Below are 6000 nucleotides of genomic sequence, written 5' to 3' on the forward strand. Positions count from 1 at the left end.
GCAAATGTTTGTGGTAAATGCTAGGGGAAAATATTCCAGCAACATGAGAAAACAGAGCATTGCAATAAGGACTCACAATCCACCTCTTCAAGAGGGCATCTTGATGCTTTTGTTAATATTTAGGTCTTCTCAGAAGTCTGGCTATTTCCACCACTTACTCTTTGCCTCCCTAATCAGCACGAGGTCTAACCATTTGCAAGTGGCAATTATTCTTTTGTCTTACTGAGAGCTTTCTGGTGGGATACCATGCACAGATTTTTTTTTTTTTTAAAAAGGCAGTCACCGACTTACATGATTGCGAGAGGAAATAAAGTAGCAAAATGAAAGTGAAAGCCTGTATTGAGTTGTAGTCTTTACTAACAGTTTCTTTATTTTTCCTAATAAAAATGTTAATGTATTTTGGTAAGAAATAGGACCAACTGTCAAATTAAGTCAGCATGTATTACTTATATATTAGCAAAGATTATTCCACAATTCAGTGCAATCCTCACAGTCAGTCTTCAAATAGAGGCAGAATACAATGTATAGTCGTTTTCTAGATGAAAAACACATCAGCAGAGCTCTTGTTAGACGTACAATCACAAGAGATGCTCTTGACAAACCATATCCTAACTGTGCTGCCCAAGGGATTTACAGTTGGTTTCTGTGCAAACATTATTCAATCAGGCATTTTTCTTCTGTAGGCATCCTGTAGGCAAGCACAGCCAGGAGGGACAGGAGGCCAGGGGTGTTACAGCCATTACCTTTCCTTCCTGTCCCATAACTCTTTTTTTCCCCCTTGTCACTGCATGCAGGTTGAATTTTCTTGTTGTTGATTACATAGTAGGCAATATATTGAAGGCAATATGTTGTTGTCTGTGAGGTCAGTGACTACTGGAGCCGAAAAGGAAGGCAATTAAGTTTCATGGGGGTAGATGCGGGGCAGTTATCAGCGCCAGAGCACACCGCCCTGAAGCTCAGCCTTTCTCAAAACCTGCAACAGAACAAGTCTGGAAGCAACTGTGCAACATTGCACTGATGTCCCACCCTGCTTCCATAAATCCTCCCCATCTCAACTGCCTTGTCCTGAAGAATAGACAAAAATTGCTTGTCCTACTGTTACAAAAAATACATGAATGCTCAGTAGAAACTATTATTCAGATCTTCAAATGCAACAATTTTTGTCTCTTCTTTCCCAAAACACAGGCACTGCTCTCTCAGAAACAGATTTCACTTCAATCTCCAAGTTTATTTTATATGCATTTTTTCCTGAAGCTCGTCTTTCAGTCTCTGCTACAGTGCTTGAGCCCTGTGACAGCTTATTATTTCTGTTTGAGAGAAATCCCACTCACACAGAGCATGGCTGTCATCTTGCTCCATATTCAGTTTTAAAAAAGGCATAGCACAAATTATTAATAGAGGTGAGCAAGAGGAGACAGAGCTTCTCTAATACCCTCCTGTCCAAACGCTAACATTTTAAATCAAGCTCAGATGATTGGACTGTGCTTCAGGGACACTGAACATGGATGGGGGGAAAAAAGTGCAACAATATAAAGTTCTTTTAAAAAATAAATAATATTATCTTTGTACTACTTGCTTTAATTAAGCTACGCATGAACAGCACTGCTACTAGCAGTATCCAGCCAAATGGCGATGCCATTGGACCAGCAGCGCATACCAAATCGAGGCAACTGATGGCAGAGCCTTTACCTTGGGTTGTCCCAGACAGGATGGCTCTGCCTCCCACTAGTCAGACCTCTGTCTGAGGACTTCCCTGGGGCCCTTGGAGGAGAGACCAGCCTGCGGGGCAGGCAGGGTTAGCGGGCAGCCAGCTCTTGCCCATCAAGGCCACCCTGGCTCAGAGCGATGAGGTGGCAGCCTGCTCTCCGCACACTCTCATGGCTTCATCCATCACTCTTCATCACACACCCCTCACCCGCTCATAAAACTTGTGGGTGCAGATTTTTCAGATGTCCAACTTCAGCTGCAGTAAAATGGGGCTCCAAAAAGTAGGAAACACTTTCAGAAAAGCAGACTTAACCAGGAAGAAGTTTTACAGTAAGTGCCCTCTGCGTCTTGTCTTTTTTGAATTTCTTGTTCATGAAGATCAAAGTTTTATCTGAGAAAAGCACTTCATCTGAGTTTCTTAGTCAGCTCTGGTTCAGAGATGCATTAAAAAAAAGTCGGGGGGAGGGGAGGGAAGGTGTGACTCTTGTTATGTCTTCTGTGTCACCATTAAATCCATATGGACTAATTCAAATATGGACTAGTTCCCACCCTGAAACAATGGTCATTCTCTGATGCTGCAAGCTAAAGACACAACTCTTCCACAAAAAATACTGTTACAGTTTAATTGCTTTTGAATTTTTTTGTGCCACTTCCAAATGCACTAGCATCCAGGAATTAAGGAGGCTTCTGATGGGTCTTCAAAGGGTGCTGTCACCAAGCTGGTTCAGGTGAAAGCGGTGCCATTAGCAGGGAGTCCTAGCCAGGCTGCCTCTCAGTCGGTGTCTCTCACTGTCGCTGGTGCCGATGAGGTAGCTGAGGTCAGGAGGATCACAGAGGGCTCATTTACATTAGATATCTGCTTTAAATCAGGCAGAGCATGCAACACAACTTATCTGGTGACTGCAAGAGTAAAGTAACTAAATAAGTGGGCTTCTGTCTCCGAGTCTCTTTGACTGTCCCTTGCTGTTGCTGGAATTGGCCTGGCTGTTGATGGCAAGTTATTTCAATGTTTCTGTTGCCTTCAGGCTCAGGTTTCAAGCCTGGCAAGTACATTACTTGTACTTGATTAAGGTTCCTCTTAGAGCTCAGACAAGCCAGGGCTCTGATTTGGCAAGGACTCTTCAAGGCAGTTGATTTGTCACTACCCCTGTAACTCCCCATGCATCCCGTCCGTATGCCCTAGCACCTACCAATGGTACTAGAAACCATTTTCCTTGCAAACAGGAAACACCTTCTTTCCCATATCCATACTGTACTTAGACAGGTACCCAAAAGACACAGAAGTTTTAAATATAATTTTTTTAAATGGATACGGGTACCACCAGCAAGTGCTAACTTTCACAATCATCCCTTGCTTCAGCACTATTCAAATGCTGTCAGATCCCACACCACCAAATTGAAAAAGCAAATTTACACTTCTGAGACTGGAGAGAGTCTACTGAGAAAACTACATTAAAATACAAAACAACACCTAAACCACAGTAAGTGTGTTCTCTCTTTCATCCCTCCTCTTATGATAGTGCTACCATGGATAAGGTATTGAAATTCTTTTTGAGTATTTGTTTAAACACTGCTTATAGTGGTTAGTGTATTCATTATGAAAATTGTCATGTCCTTATGTTCATGGTTTCACGTCCTGCACAATTAGGGTATATCCGTCAACACTATCGTAAAACATACACCTGCACTGTAATCAAATCCAAATATAAACTGTAACAATCCCCTCCAACAAAATATTGTTATGTGCACAGTTTGGAAATTTTAAAAGGACACATCAGTCTTAAAACCTTTGCACTGAAAGCACAAAGAAGAAAAAAAAATTCAGGGCCCTCCTGACTCTGAATTTCAGCTCCTACATACATGAAACATTAGTTTGGTTCACAAACTGATGAAGATCTGTCTTAAAAAATAAACGCTCTTAAACATCTCACTATTCATCTTGAAAATTTGTTTCGGAACCTGCTGCTCTGATTAGAAGGTGACTCCTAGCTATTCTCCAATTCATCCTCTTTTATTTTTATGCTAGTATTGTCTTTCATGTGAAAAAGTTCCTCTTCTCCAACCCCAGCCAGTTTCCTTCATCAGGGTTTGATCCAGCATCATTAAACCGCCAATCAAGAATAACGGAGAACAGTGAAGCTCCCACATAGGTAATACATTTCTGCAATATACACATTGCACAGGCTGTAGGAATAAATGGCTTCTGATATCTTGAACATCTGCTCCCTGAAAGCTATGCCAGGTCTGTAGCATCAGAGCTACAGCGGTAGACAGGAAAGAGGGAAGGCCCTTCCCTGCTGTCCTTCACAGCGGCACTGAGGTGTCTCCTCCTGTGAGCCCAGCTGAACAGCCATCCAACCACTCCCCCTTCTACAGATCAAGTGGATGCAGAAGAGCAAGCTGGTGAAAGCAGCGGGTCAGCAGTCTTGCTTAATTCTCTTGCGTTTCAACAACTAACTTTTTTCCTGTTACATTATATATTTTTTGAAAATTATTAAAGAATTATTAAAAAATATTAAAGAATTATTTTATATGACTTCAGACACCTCACACAACAACAGATTAAAACAGATCTTATACACGAAAGACCTTTTCAGACCCATTGAAACAGAATTCTTGAAGGTTCAGGGCAAGACCCCTGTTACTTCCCAACGGTAGTTGTTGCCCAGTGAGAAAACTGGAGCAATGCATTGTAATAAAGAGAGAAAAAGTAACTCTTTTGCCTGCCATGTTTCTTCCTTACCAACCAGTCTTCTTCCTCATTACACACAACTTACAGCAAAATGGAGGGGTACTTTAGAGTACTGCATCACTGGAATATGCATACTTGGTAACATCAACCATCCAGTTTTTGAAAGAAAATCTACTTTTTGAAAGAAGAAAATGATGAAACATGCAAAAGCCTCAAGAAGGTTTGCTGTAAGTGTACACAGCAGTTCAAAAGCACTGAGACAAAGGAAGCTTCCTCTGAACCCCAGTGCACTGCACAATCATCTTTCCCAGCTACACCTAAAGGTCCTTCTGAAACACTGCCTGTAACAGCAACACTACAGACTGTTAAACTGCCAAAGACTCTGACTGACAGATGTTGAGCACTGGTTTTCCTTGGACTTTTGCCGTAGCATGCAAGAGGCAATATAACAGCTAAAATGAGCGAGAAAGAGGGGGAAAAGAACGTGAGAAATTCTAGTTTCTTGCATTGTAAAATATAAATTGTCTGGAATGTATGCAATGGCTCTATTCACCCAGCTTCTCCTCAGTCTATATTTATGGCCCCAGTTGACAAGCAACTTAGAAAAAGGAAAAAGTATTCCAGTGTTCTAGCATAAAATGCCACCTTTCAAGGTGCAAAGTATCATAAGCCACTGTTGATTCATCTGAAAGGTCAATATGCAAAATTGCAGAAACACATCTACTCTAGAAAGGCTTCTCCAAAACTCAAAGCAACAATGGTTTTGTCCTCTGTAAATCATATAGTCCCAATTTCTGCCAGATTAGTTTTGTCTCCTGTAGAAACTCACACTAATTCAAGACAATTATTAGATTCACACCTTTTAATTGCTTTTTTCTGCTTGGGGTTAAAAGGGCTAGCATTTCTGTGTTTCTCTTGGGAGGGAAAAGAAAGCAGAAACCTACCCTAAGAGATCTGTCACTTGTCTCTCTAGTGTAAGCCACATTCCTGCTCTTATGGTCTTGCCCTGGGCACAGTGGAGAAAGTGTTCCCATGTGATCTGGGAGTCGAAGAAGACAGATCCCTGTATCAGCCCCCCCATACCCACACAGTGACGGGGAGAGGAGCTACCACAGTTCTGGATTTGCTCATCACTGTTGGGAAGAGGAGAACACTGTATATGCAGAACCAGGCAGCAGATGCACATGAATGTATGACCCCCTTTCTACAGTACCAAATCCCCTTGCCTGCTTTCTCAGGAAAGAAAAATGAACATCACTATAGATATTAGGTCTAGTCAAGGAGAAAGCAAGGCAGAGGTGAGAGGCAGGGCAAGTAAAGCAGGGAGAGCAGAAGAAAAATGAAAGTTCAAAGAGGAAGGAAAAGAACAGGAGGGGGAAATAACCACCCACATTCAGGTGGGAAAAGAGAGAGAAAAACTGCACTGTAGTCACTGTTACACAGGTATAACTGATCTAGCACCATGTTAGCTGGCTGCCGCAGCTAAAACTTGCAGTCCAGCTACAGTAGCACAGGGCAAAGTTAGTCACTGCTGAACTGAACATCGCCATTGAAAGTCAAAGGTGTCCAGTGCCAGACATAGGGGCCCAAAGACTTCAGCA

Source organism: Platalea leucorodia, assembly GCF_965183815.1.
Source record: "Platalea leucorodia genome assembly, chromosome: Z".
In the NCBI taxonomy this organism is placed as follows: domain Eukaryota; kingdom Metazoa; phylum Chordata; class Aves; order Pelecaniformes; family Threskiornithidae; genus Platalea; species Platalea leucorodia.